Genomic DNA, 14,750 nt, shown 5'->3' on the forward strand with positions numbered 1-14,750 from the left:
TGTCACTTTTTTCTCTAACGTTCAAACAGTGTGCACATTAAATGGTTTATACCTATATGTGGCTCGGCAGTGAGAGTAAATTTGGATATTAACATGAACTGTAATAAGCTAACTACCTACTTAGATACAGAAATCCCTTATTTAAAAATCTGTGTTAAAATCACGAATTGTCTCGCTTTACCGGTTGAAGTATGTTCCTGTTGGCCTATGTGGAGCAACGGACGATGCCCCTCGTAAATGTTATCCTGAAGAATAATTGATCCTGGAGTGATTGAAGAATAAAAAAGTTAATGCTGAAAACTAATCAAATAAATGTATAGAAATACACTGAAAAATTATTTTTAACGTGTTTTTCGAGCCACCAATGAACGAAAAGAAAAAGACCGTGCTGAAGGTCAAACGTACCTGAGGCCACACGCTTAAGTGTATTTCTCACCAACTTAATAGTAATCGTAGCGGCTGACAACACAGGCTACGATGTGTCTACTGTGTATTACCAGAACGTGTGCTATGGCTGCCGTCCGTGTACTGAGACGGTTATAATCGAATTAACATGGGCAACACGGAGCGTAAGAGATGTGCGCTGCTAGTGTTCTGTTAAGGGAATTGTGGTCGCTATGCAAACTATTAGACGCGGAAACGTGGGTGACACAAATATAATAATCTTAATACTGTGAAAATTTTTTTCAAAAATTGTCACTTTTTTCTCTAACGTTCAAACAGTGTGCACATTAAATGGTTTATACCTATATGTGGCTCGGCAGTGGGAGTAAATTTGGATATTAACATGAACTGTAATAAGCTAACTACCTACTTAGATACAGAAATCCCTTATTTAAAAATTCAAATAGTTGAAAATGGCTAATAAAACTCAGTGGCTTAATTCCGTTGGAATAAGGGTAGTGTTTTCAATGTACTTGGATATATCTGACTCATCAGCAACAGAAACATTTTTACTATGTACTGACTTCATATCGTCGACTTTGTGCTGCTGACCAGACACTTGCTTCACAACTGATCATATGGTTTCAGTTCTATCATGTGAATTAGCTATCCTATTTACGTACCACATACTCTTTGCCTTCCTAATAATATTTTTAAGCACACTAAAGTACTGTTTACAATGGGCTACCTTTGCTCGATTGTGACTACATCTAATATTTTGATATATTTACACTTCGTTCTACATGACGTCCTTATCACACTAGTGAGCCGCCTCGGCTGCCTTTTACTGCTACTACTTTGTTTAGAACATTCTAATGGGAAGTAACGTTCAAAAAGCATGAGAAATGTGTTATGGAAAGCATTATATTTGTCATCTATGTTATCAGCAATATAAATATCATGTCACACATGTTCCTTAACGAGGTTTAAAAAACTCTCTATTGCCGTTGGATTAGCCTTTCTACATAGTTTGTAATTATGTATAACATTTGTTTGAGTACAAAAAAACTTTAGGAGAAAAATTTGTGCATCATGGCCTGAAAGGCTAGTCACTTTTTTACTAACAGAATGCCCATCTAGTAATGAAGAGTCAATAAAAATATTTTCTATGATTGCGGTACTGTTCCCCTGCACCCTAGTTGGAAAAACTATATTCTGCATCAGATAATACGTATTTAGAAGATATTCCAACATTCTTTTTCTTGGGCAATCATACACAAAATAAATATTGAAAACACCCCATACAACAAATTTTGGGTACTTCCTATAAAATGAACCAAGAACCTTCTCTACCTTGAGTAGAAATGTTCTGAAGTCAGTGTTAGGGACCTATAAATAACAACGATTAGAAGTTTAGTGTTACTCAATTCAACTGTCGCTGCTCAACATTCAGATATATGTTCAGTGCAGTGCTTCCATACGTCTTCGGACTCAAATTGAATACTGTTTTTTGCATACATGGCCATTCCCCTACTCCGCAAAGAACTCCTTGAATAACAGCGAGCTAATCTGTATCCTGGTAAAGGTTCAAAATTGGTTCAAATGGCTCTTAGCACTATGCGACTTAACTTCTAAGATCATCAGTCGCCTAGAACTAAGAACTAATTAAACCTAACTAACCTAAGGACATCACACACATCCATGCCCGAGGCAGGATTCGAACCTGCGACCGTAGCGGTCGCTCGGTTCCAGGCTGTAGCGCCTAGAACCACACGGCCACTCCGGCCGGCAGCTGGTAAAGGAAGCCTCTGAATTGTCACATTATTTAAGTGGTGGTCTGATGCACCAATAACGTCAGAGTCAACATCTATAACCAGTTTATTACCTTTATATGTAATACCTCTTGTATGTTTTTGAAATACGCTATCTCCTTCACTACTAGGATACCTGATCTCCTTTGAAGGTGGTTTCTTTGTTAGAGAGACTTCCTTTAAGCAGGCATCTCTATCAGGTGGCTTCAGTCTAAAAAAGGTGTAGCTCTAACACCAACCACAACAGGAATTTTCCTATGAGTGATCTCACCACAGACCACTTCGCTGTCACGTATAAGCTTTGCGTACCTCAATTTTCCATACCTATTGAGGTGCAGGCCATGCCTAGCGCAACGCTATGTATTGACCGACTCAACTGGCGCCAGTGGAATGTGAGCCATGTTCTTCGCCATCTGTGCCTTCTCAAGCCCCATGTTAACACACATAACAGCAGCACTGATATGAAACTGATCATGACGCTGAAACAGTTGCACGAAGTGCACATTTATGCCACCTCTGCGTTTAGTAACTGCACCTGAAGGGCACAGATCTTACGCTCCTGTTACTTCATCAACTTATTTCTGCTACAAATTCGGCATTTCCTGGAGCGGATCTCGCTAGAATGTCCACTGGCTTCCCCACCGCGTTCCCCTCCCCTCACCCAATGAAATACTTTGAACAAATCTCACACCATAACCCACTACTCACAAACATACGACAAAGCCCACACTTCTCACTCATGGCAAAATATTAACAAATACTGAAAAAATAAACGGCTACGTTACTTAAGTTCAATTACTACAGTAGTACGATTTAAATAACTAGCAATAGTGTTATCAAATTTCGCAGTCTACTAAGAAAGAAACTACTTTTATTAATACTACTAAACCACAACTAATACCAATACCACAAAACTGTCACACAATTTCTTAAAACCAAAAATTCAGTAGTCCACTGTAATAATTAACGAAATTAAACACAGTGAACGAACGTTTTCGCTGAAATATTTCACTAGAAACAGTAAGAAACTTTGGCTAAAATCTATCGTACTAAATTTAATACAAAATTTAATAAATGACAACACATAAACAACTTCATAAAACACAGTGAGACAAAGTTTCCGAAAGTTTTTTAAACCGTTTTTCACCAGAAACAGCACGAGACACTGTGGGAAACTACTAAATTTAATAACTGAACAACTTTGTAAGTACTTTGCTTTAAAACCGCTACATCTGCATTTTGTGTTACTGAATGATGGTTCCCTGTGTCTGTATTTGCCACCTACATACTTCTGGATAAAAAACGCAGGATTTGTGTTATTCGTTTTTCAGTGTTAACCGATCCGTTCTGAGAAGAGACCGTAGTAAGGAAAGCGATGGCAATTCTTGTTGTCATTGTCCTGCCCAATCGGTGATAAAGTGGAAGAAAACGTGGATTGGTTTTTGGAAGAAATTTATTTCTCAATAATTCTTTATTAAAATTGCGAACAAAATTTATATCGTAACTATTAGCGAGTGCAATACTTTGTTTAACCTAGTACTTACAGTCGAAAGCCTGAGAGTTAGGGTGACTTGATGGAGAAGCGAACAGACGGAAGCATTTTCACTTTCGTGGGATGATTTAAGGACGACGGAGCACGGTGTTAGTGGTTGAAGCACTTCGGAAAACATCAAAAACAAAAGTACTGTTTCTTAATGTGATTAAGAGAGCAAGGTAAGGTAGTGTTCCATTAACATTGCGTTGAAGTGTAAACTGAACAACTGATTGCTGCGAATTCAAGTGCTCACCTAGGGAACCGCGGAACTCATTAAGACCTTCACATGGTAAGAGAACGCGATCAACATAAGAAAACTAACAAAGGATTTCTACACAGTTAATTGGGTGTTGATGCACAAAACCGTTTTCAAAAACAGACAGAAAAATGTTTGCCCGATGGTAAGACAATGGAGAACCTATTGCTGTTTCCAGTTGTTGAATGAAAAAAGAATCACCAAACTTGAAGCAGTTATAAATAAGAAAAATTCCTAACAGCTTCAGCATTTCATTAATCTGATCGAGTAGACAACTGCAATGGGTTTCCAAATTTTCAGCAATAATATTCTGGACTTCGTTCTTAGGTAATTGGTATACATATTTTTAATGTCTGAACACGCTATGTTGGCGTCAGTGGTAATGTTCAGGTCGTGTAGAATGAAACTTAGATGTACGCAGTGGCTTAACGAAAAACTATATCGGTGTGCATAAAGTACGTTAAAGTAATTGGTTAACCAATTTTCTGCCTAGTATCCAACACCATTTCTGGGCGTTGACGGTTGCACGCGCCAGAAGACCTATAAGTTATCAGTCGCTATTAACCTGGATGCTTGTGGATTCATAGATATGAGAAATCTCGTTTGAAAAGAAGTGGGAAAGGATGAAGTGGATTTTATATGAATCTACAGTAGGGTCGAAAAATTTGCAGTCGAATCAGATCTACAGCGAGAAATGTAGTTTTATTCGAAGAAATCCTGTGCTTCCGCTATGTGTTCGTCCTTCTTCATAACAGTACTAGTCTTACCCTTATCTGCCCTTACTATGATCGCTCTGTGATCATCTGATGTTTTATTAACGTTGTGAAGAGCTGCGATTCCCAAGACAGACTCTGTCAGTTGCTCAGATCTCACGTTCTGTCGTCTTCTTGGGTCGACCGCTTCCTTCTTGACGCTGTGTTAGGCCATGGTTCACCCATTCCTGCAAACTTCGTCGACTAATGGACCTTACTACACTTCCTTTCTCAAATATAGGAAACCTTATTCAGTATTGCTGGTTCAGGATTTGAACTCCGCTTTTCTCAAGAGCAAATAAAATTGTCTTGCTGCTCTTTCCGTAGTTTATGTCGGGATTCATCACAGTTTTTCTTCAGTTTTCCCTGCCGAGGTTATGAAGTTACGAATTAGTTCCAGGTCCTCACTGACATCACAGTCTGCGGGACCGTACAATTACGGATATACTAGTGTCTTCCATTGAATGTGGCTGCATAGGCGTGAGGTGGGCGCCATTGTTGCAGCCTGAGTGAACGTGATATTTCCGGCAGATCATCTCAACCGCAACCGCGAAGCAAGCGGAGAACGCACTCATCCAAGGCCGACACGTATTTAAATCTTTCTGAGTGCGTCCGACATGAAAAAGATTCTGCTCTAACACTACTGCGTCACAAAGGTTTTCAGTTGTCTTAACACAGTTATGACGCTATCCAACAGTTTCGAAAAACAGTAACGTCTTGAGAAATTTGCTGGATTACTTCATCATAAGTGAAGATGTTGTGTGTGTATTGTTGACATATCCGATTATTGGTCAAACTTTGTCCTCGGTTTTGACACAAGTGGCTATTAGACATGGATTAATACTTTGCCTGAGAAAAATAATAACGCATGTCACTGTTTAAATTTTACGCAAAACTTAAAAATTGGTAGGCTGCACCAGTTCTTAGTTGGGAAAGAATAAAAGGGTAATGAACTGAATATGATAGTGCACATCGAAACCATCTTTCTGTCTGACGAAACCTTGTAGAAAGCGACATGTATAGCTGGAAATCATTGAGCTCTGTTGATGCTACACTTCTCACCAACTACATGCGTTATCATCATCGTCTTCATTTTCATGCCTAGGGCCTTTTATCTGCTGCGAACTTCAAACTGACTTTTTACCTTCTCTTTGGTCTGCTCACTCTTTGAAACACATTAGGCTTATAACTGTAGACCGAATTTGGCAAATGTTCATCACCCATCGGTTCTGCATGAGAACATTGCCATTTAATCTGTAAACGTTAGTGTCTGCTTTATATCTTATGCAGCGAAATACCGAAACTGAATTATTCCATTTCGTGATTTAGTTCAAACGGAAATCGCTGCATGTATTAATAAACTAAGAACATATTCGTTTCCGTATCTTCTTTACCTCTTCGGTTGGTAATAAATTTGCAGATAGTTTTCATATACTATTCCTCATTTGCTGTACCACCTACAGATTATTTTCAATTAACCAGTATTACAGAACTCAGTATTTTATTACATGCCAAGAATGATCATTTGTGTTATTATTATTATTGCCGGCCGCTGTGGCCGAGAGGTTATAGGCGCATCAGTCCGAAACCGCGCTGCTGCTACGGTCGCAGGTTCGAATCCTGCCTCGGGCATGGATGTGTGTGATGTCCTTAGATTATTTAGGTTTAAGTAGTTCTACACTCCTGGAAATTGAAATAAGAACACCGTGAATTCATTGTCCCAGGAAGGGGAAACTTTATTGACACATTCCTGGGGTCAGATACATCACATGATCACACTGACAGAACCACAGGCACATAGACACAGGCAACAGAGCTTGCACAATGTCGGCACTAGTACAGTGTATATCCACCTTTCGCAGCAATGCAGGCTGCTATTCTCCCATGGAGACGATCGTAGAGATGCTGGATGTAGTCCTGTGGAACGGCTTGCCATGCCATTTCCACCTGGCGCCTCAGTTGGACCAGCGTTCGTGCTGGACGTGCAGACCACGTGAGACGACGCTTCATCCAGTCCCAAACATGCTCAATGGGGGACAGATCCGGAGATCTTGCTGGCCAGGGTAGTTGACTTACACCTTCTAGAGCACGTTGGGGGCACGGGATACATGCGGACGTGCATTGTCCTGTTGGAACAGCAAGTTCCCTTGCCGGTCTAGGAATGGTAGAACGATGGGTTCGATGACGGTTTGGATGTAGCGTGCACTATTCAGTGTCCCCTCGACGATCACCAGTGGTGTACGGCCAGTGTAGGAGATCGCTCCCTACACCATGATGCCGGGTGTTGGCCCTGTGTGCCTCGGTCGTATGCAGTCCTCATTGTGGCGCTCACCTGCACGGCGCCAAACACGCATACGACCATCATTGGCACCAAGGCAGAAGCGACTCTCATCGCTGAAGACGACACGTCTCCATTCGTCCCTCCATTCACGCCTGTCACGACACCACTGGAGGCGGGCTGCACGATGTTGGGGCGTGAGCGGAAGACGGCCTAACGGTGTGCGGGACCGTAGCCCAGCTTCATGGAGACGGTTGCGAATGGTCCTCGCCGATACCCCAGGAGCAACAGTGTCCCTAATTTGCTGGGAAGTGGCGGTGCGGTCCCCTACGGCACTGCGTAGGATCCTACGGTCTTGGCGTGCATCCGTGCGTCGCTGCGGTCCGGTCCCAGGTCGACGGGCACGTGCACCTTCCGCCGACCACTGGCGACAACATCGATGTACTGTGGAGACCTCACGCCCCACGTGTTGAGCAATTCGGCGGTACGTCCACCCGGCCTCCCGCATGCCCACTATACGCCCTCGCTCAAAGTCCGTCAACTGCACGTACGGTTCACGTCCACGCTGTCGCGGCATGCTACCAGTGTTAAAGACTGCGATGGAGCTCCGTATGCCACGGCAAACTGGCTGACACTGACGGCGGCGGTGCACAAATGCTGCGCAGCTAGCGCCATTCGACGGCCAACACCGCGGTTCCTGGTGTGACCGCTGTGCCGTGCGTGTGATCATTGCTTGCACAGCCCTCTCGCAGTGTCCGGAGCAAGTATGGTGGGTCTGACACACCGGTGTCAATGTGTTCTTTTTTCCATTTCCAGGAGTGTATGTCTAGGGGACTGATGACCTCAGATGTTAAGTCCCATAGTGCTTAGAGCCATTTGTTATTATTATTATTATTATTTTCTTGCGCAGAAAGGTAGCTACAACTAATCAAGGCGACTTGTGACGTATTCGTTGTTGTAGTGTGCTGGACTTACATGAGTACTGTCGGTACTTGGGGAAGGATTATACATCAATCTGATTGTAAGAGCGCGATTACTCGATGTATAGCGCAAGTGTATTTGGCTTTTCACAGTATAAGACATGCACCTCGTCCAACACTAACTTTAAGACACGTCATTTCCAGTTTTTTAGTTGTGAGCCGAACCATCTTTAATATCTTCGTTGTTAGTTAACGGGGATAAGAGTTGCTTGTCATGTTATATCATGTTCATGTTTCCTAATCGAAACTGTCTAAACGTGAGATATATCATAATCTTTATGCCTAGTCAGCAATGAAAATCAGTCCTGTGTCGAGTGTGGAGCAGTTACGAAAGCTTTGGTTAGTTAACATTGTTTTAGCCAATGTCCTTTAAAGCTCAAACACATGCAAAACAACCTTCTTATGAGTAACATAGATCTTAAACGTCACGTTGTGTTGGGTAACAAGAGCGATTGATGATTTTTGGACCTCCCAGTGCCGTCATGAATACAGAGAAATTTAAAAGTCAGTGGTATGAAACCCGTATACCTGCCTCATTGAGTACATAGAATGCTTCCATTCAAAAGTAATCACCATACTCGTTAAGAAATTTATTGTACTGGGAAACCATACGATCAGTTCCTGTTTCGGAAAACGCAGTCGGGCGCTCACGTTTCCACAGCCGCAGCTTCTCATACACTTCTTCGGCCTACTGAAGCCGATGCCCTCGCATGTCTTTCTTCAGTTCACCAAAGCTGTGAAAATCATATGGTGAAAGACCCGAGCTCTACAGAGGACGTTGCAGAGTTTCTCAACCAAATCGCTGAGCATAGTCTTCGTCCGATTGGCAGGGTTGGGCGGGCGTTGTCGTGCAACAGGATGATTCCGTCCGAAAGCATTCCGACAGCCCGAGGGTAAATGGTGAAGCCAACAGTGGAAACGTCCCACATCTCCTCCGCCAAAGAAAACCAAAGCTGTTCGCACAAGTTCGGGTAAGATCATGATGACCGCCTCCTTCGACTGCAGCGGTTCTCTCCTCATCGAGTTCCCCCAGCGTGTAACCACAGTCAATGCGCAGAGCTGTAACGACCCCACGTTGATACTGTGACGCGCCATAAATTCAAAACCCCCAGGAATGCTGTCAGACGGAAGCATCCTCTTGCACGATAGCGCCCGCCCCCACACTCCAAAACGCACTAAGGCTACGCTTCAGAAATTTGATTGGGAAACAGTGCAACATTCTCTGTACATCCCTGATCGTCCATCGTGTGATGTTCAAAAATTTGGCTACCTGACGAAAGACATGCGTGGACGGCCATTTCCGTCGGACGAGGAATTGCAATAGTGGGTGCTGCTGTAGATCTGTCAGCGACCGAACCCGTTCTGATTAACCGAAATTGATCGTCCCGTCTCGCAGTGGAAAAACGTATCTTAAAGCGTCTGGTGATTAGTATTAATGGAACCATTCCATAGTCCCACTATGGTGGGTGTTTGCTTTTCATTTCACTGCCGCTTATATTACTGATGTGTTGTTGATGGTGGTCACAGTCTGCCTGACGATATTAATCGTGGTTTTTCTAACCGGTTTCTTCATTAACGCCAGGTTCTCGTGCAAAATGGTGGAAATGCAATTTTTATTACATTTTTATAAGGCTATGTGCGTCAAGAATGTCGGGATGTCAGATTTCTTAATCCGTGCATTACAAAAGTTTCTATAGCCCTTTGTTCGAAGCAGTGTCATGGTCGCTGTGGAATGCTCTCAGCCAGAGACGCCCGGTACGGACAGAAAACTAGTCGTACCGTGACTCACGTTCACAACATGATTTATATTGCAGTATGCATGCAAACATATTCGCCGAAAAAGCTAACGAACAACGTGTGTATGCCGCAGAACGCAGCACATCCAGCTCAGCGTCATCGGGTTTCCTCGCCAACAAGAACGAGGGAATTGCTCTCCAGGAACAGTTCGAGTTAAAGGAAGGGATGATATTCCGTTCTGGAATTGCAGACTAAACGTAAGTAACGAAAACACTTTTTTCGGTTACATTTTGGTCAAAACTATTCAAAACATAACTTTTGGCCCAGCATATTGGATTAGAAATTTTGAATTTTTCAAATCTAAGTTCAGGTTTGTGTTCAGCGACATCAAAAGTGTGTAATAATATGTATTTTTAAAGCAAATTCAACTAATAATGCATATAAAAGTTTTCCTTAAACTTTAAACATGTTTCTCTCTTGAAATGATTTTTCAAAACTTCGTGCAGCATAAAATAAAAACTGTCCAACCTATTAAGTTCTACCTTCGATCCCCGAAAAGTAAACACTTTTCTTGGGAGTTTATACCTATAGCATACGAAATTTGTTTATACTAACAATTTTTTGCAAAGCCCTGAAGAGTAAAAGAAACACCAAACGTCAAACTCAAAGTTCGAGTTAGCACCATAACGTTTAATTTAAAGTTATTTCGTTGTCGTTGGGTATAAGCTCCCATAAATTTAATGTAGTATGGACTGATGTTATTCATGTTTGATTATAGAGAACTCCTGAGGGACTACACTGCATTCAGTATGCGTAAATCAAACTCGTAGGTCCTTGATCAAACTATAATTACGGGCCCCGATTTTTTTATTGAAAATCAGAATGACGTTCAAAGTATGATCAATCATAATTTCCAAAAAATCCTTTCCATGTTTCCATTATCTCAGATACAAAATTCCAAACTTTGCCAATGTTTTGCTCATTTGTATGAGAACCTGGCCTTAACCAGCTTACACAAAAACCACATACCAAGTGAATGACAGTTAATAGCTGTGTGAAAACCCTTAAGAGGGCAAAACTACTTTGAATTACCATATAATTTCTTTTGGAGACATTCTCGAAAAACCTGTTACTCGGAAGTGAAATAAGTTTTAGGTAGTGTTACAGGCATTATATCTCGCAGATGCTTCTGAGAGTGATAACACTTTTGAAAATTGCTTATTGTAATAACTTTGAGTTTACAAGCATTAGGAACTGTCTCATCTCCAACAAGGTGTTTCTTGGTATTTGTAGTTTGGTGGTATTTCCTTACATTAGGAGTTATTGCCATACAGAACACTGTTCTCTAGTGGTTAATTGTGGTAACGGTTTCGTACAATATAATCGTGATAGTACATGAGAGATGAAGTCATTTTAAATGCTAATGGCTATGTTATCACAACGACTGTTGAAAATGGACTTTAGTACCAAACATGTTCAACATGAAAAATAAAATTTTGTAGTGCAGCTACTGGTTCACATTACCGTGTTATTTAAACAATTTATTAAATGTTAGCGTTGTCCAGTTTATGCAGCATATCCTAGAGTCTTAGGAGAACTCAAAAACTTCTCTAGAAATTAATCTATAAATTAATGACTGAAACTTTATACTGTTTTCACTTGAATCAGCTAATTACTGAAAAAATATAGTTTCCATCCAAGACTTTTCATTGTCTCACAATACAGCTACAGGGTGCCTGGAGAATTAGACCACGATGGAAAGACAGTGCAATCAAAATCTTTGCTTACCGTCTTTCTCGAGTGACCATCTTCAAATATAGTCAGGGTGATTTCTAGGTAATGGTAGCAATTCGTTTTTCATAAATTCAACATGGAGCTTATCTGGACTACCACATCTCTGAGGCGAAAGTATACATGGAGTATCTGATGGAGGCTAATGCCAAAGACACTGTTAACAGCGGCGTACGTAGGAAACAGTCCAGATGGTATCACGCCCGTGCCGGTCCAGTACTCATGCCTCCACAGAATTTTCCCGCGAACGGGTGACCACTGAACCGTGATTCTCCAAATGTCAAGTTCAGGAAAGTTCTGACCTTTAAACAGTCTAGGTCTGAAGGATACGTGTCATTAAAACACATTCCAAGCACTACAGCGTCTACGATCGTTTGTGTAACTCGTCGGAGTGAATTATCGTCTTGCAGTGGGTCAGATTTCTTAACATTTATTTAAAGAGTAGATTTTAAGTGGTACATAAATCAAAGTTAATAAGTAAATTTGAATTATTCTACTTGTTTTACATGGTTATGGAGAACAGCTGACGCCCAAGAAACTATTGCCGCATGTTCCGTACGCGCTCAATTCGTTAGCTCGTCTAGTAAGTGGGGGTTTAATTTACATTGTGAAAAGTCTTTATCTTGATGGAAACAAAGTAGTTTCGCATCGCGAGAGAGGACAGAGGGGATCACTGGTGTGCTTACAGATTTTAAAGGAAATAAACTAATCCTCGTCTTACGGCTGGTGTGATCCCGTCCTACATGTTCTCCGGTCGTGGGATATTATTTTCGTTCTTTCTTGCTGACTACTACAAACCTCAACTGCAATTTTCTGTGCATGTTTTAGTCTTCTTCTCAACGTACAATTTTCCGCCTCTATAGATCTCCCATCACGTAGTTGGCTATTGCAGGATCTCATACTAAGCTGTCATTTCTTGTGGTTACACACTACTTCCCTCACATTTTACTTTCGTCACCTCTTAATCTCTTCCCTCATGCTCATTAAATTTTTAACATTCTTGTACAGCATCAGATGTCTCTTTTCCTTCTTCGATGACATTAACGCCGTTCATGCTACACTTCTATGCAAAGTTTTACTCTATTTCCGGAGCTTCTTCAACTCCATACCGGTATTTTGTACCAGTAGAAATGTTTTCCCATGGAAGCATTCTGCACATACGCTAGTCTACTTCTAATATTTTGCCGGCCACGGTGGTCTATCGGTTCTAGACGCGGAACCGCGCGACTGCTACGGTCGCAGGTTCGAATCCTGCCTCGGGCATGGATGTGTGTGATGTCCTTAGGTTAGTTAGGTTTAAGTAGTTCTAAGTTCTAGGGGACTGATGACCACAGATGTTAAGTCCCATAGTGCTCAGAGCCATTTGAACCATTTTCTAATATTTTTCTTTCTTTTCCGATCCTTCGTAATCTTTCTTCCTAGATATCAGTATATGAGAATTCTTTCGTTGCAACTGTACTACTACAACCACTACTACCGCTGCTGTTGTGCCATTCGCTATTACGTTGTTTAGCAAGTCGACATTGTGCTGTTTGATTACTCAACCTCTTTGTCTTCAATCCACGTTAGTTGCAGCAACGATTCAAGACGAAACGACCCTACAGAAGTAGTTGTGGAAAACCAGATCTCGACTGAGGTTCACTGGAGGAATCCTAAGAAAACAGAACTCTTCCACGAAGAGATTAGCTTACAATACCTTCGTTAAGTCGAAGCTACTGCTTACTTTTGCTGGCCGGTGTTGCCGAGCGGTTCTAGGCGCTTCAGTCTGGAACCGCGCGACTGCTTCGGTCGCAGGTTCGAATCCTGCCTCGGGCATGGATGTGTGTGATGTCCTTAGGTTCGTTAGGTTTAAGTAGTTCTAAGTTCTAGGGGACTGATGACCTCAGCAGTTAGGTCCCATAGTACTCAGAGCCATTTGAACCATTTGATTACCGTTTTGGGTATCGTTACCCAGAAGAATTAATAGCGGGAAGCAAAGTGGAGCAGCACGTATCATCACGGGTTCGTGTAGTCAATACAAGATCGTCATAGGGACGCTCAAGTAAACTCATTAGTGGACGCTACAAGAAAGGCGTCATACATCATAGAGTCACACTGAAGTAATGGGAAGATCACACTCTGCAAGAAGACTTAAGCAACTTACTACTTACCCGAACATATTCTCACTAAATAACGAATACGATCAAATAAGAGGAATTCGAATTCAAACATACAGACTCTTAGTGCCTGTCCTTCTGCCTGCGCAGTTTTCAAGAATGGTAGTAGGAGATGACCGGAGGTAGGGGGGCGGGCTTATGATTCGGAATGCGTCGGAAACTCGCTTTCGAGCGCTTTTAAAGTGTTTCAGATTGTCGTAGTAGGGTTTAGTACTGCGGTGAAGGACAGAAATATAAAGTACTGATGGGTAACCATCGCACCGATTCCACAATAAGGAAATGAGACTGGCTGGATAACTGTATCTCATGGCGTATTATTGCAAGATTGGATTTCAACCTGGAGCTGTGTCCCAATGTTTTGCCAAGTTTCATTAGAATTGATCATCTCAGTGCCAGTGGAGAACTAGTTTACTAAGGCGTCTTCAGCTGCACCGCAGGAAGCCAAAAACGTAGAAGCGTCAGTCAAGACTCAGGGAGAATAAAATGGAGATTTATTTAGAACAACGGAACGGATGAATGAATACATAAGTCAACTTAAATACGTTCAGTGTTGAAGGAAGATACCACTGATTCTACATATTCCCCAAACACATAAATATGTGGCAACAGTCTCACTTCTTCTGAGTGTTACTCCGTAAGTGACATTTTCCGACGAAGTTCCACAACACGTCTCTTGTAAACTGATCGTCCACTGCTAGTGAGTAACTCTATTTTGGCGTTATTTGTCACAGCGCAAGGACACAATACATAGTCGCAAAACAGTAATGCATTAATACGCCACTACAAATAGTTTCTCAGTAATAAAAGGAGTCTCCTTCATTTATCTGCCGTTATACTACATGGGAGACACCATGCTTGATGTCTTTGGGCTCAAAAGCAATGATTATAGCTGCCGTTTCATGTTTCTTGCCAGTACAAGGCCGGCAAAAAGTATGTTATGAAGTCTCATGTGCTCTCATACGTGTGCGGTGTGCCTAAGGTTCGTATGCAGCACGAAGATGAACTTGCTGAAGCAGCTTGCTACGCTGGAGAAGTGTAGTCAGTCATATTCCCTTGGCATACGATATATTG

Source organism: Schistocerca piceifrons, chromosome X (assembly GCF_021461385.2).
Source record: "Schistocerca piceifrons isolate TAMUIC-IGC-003096 chromosome X, iqSchPice1.1, whole genome shotgun sequence".
NCBI classification, from domain to species: domain Eukaryota; kingdom Metazoa; phylum Arthropoda; class Insecta; order Orthoptera; family Acrididae; genus Schistocerca; species Schistocerca piceifrons.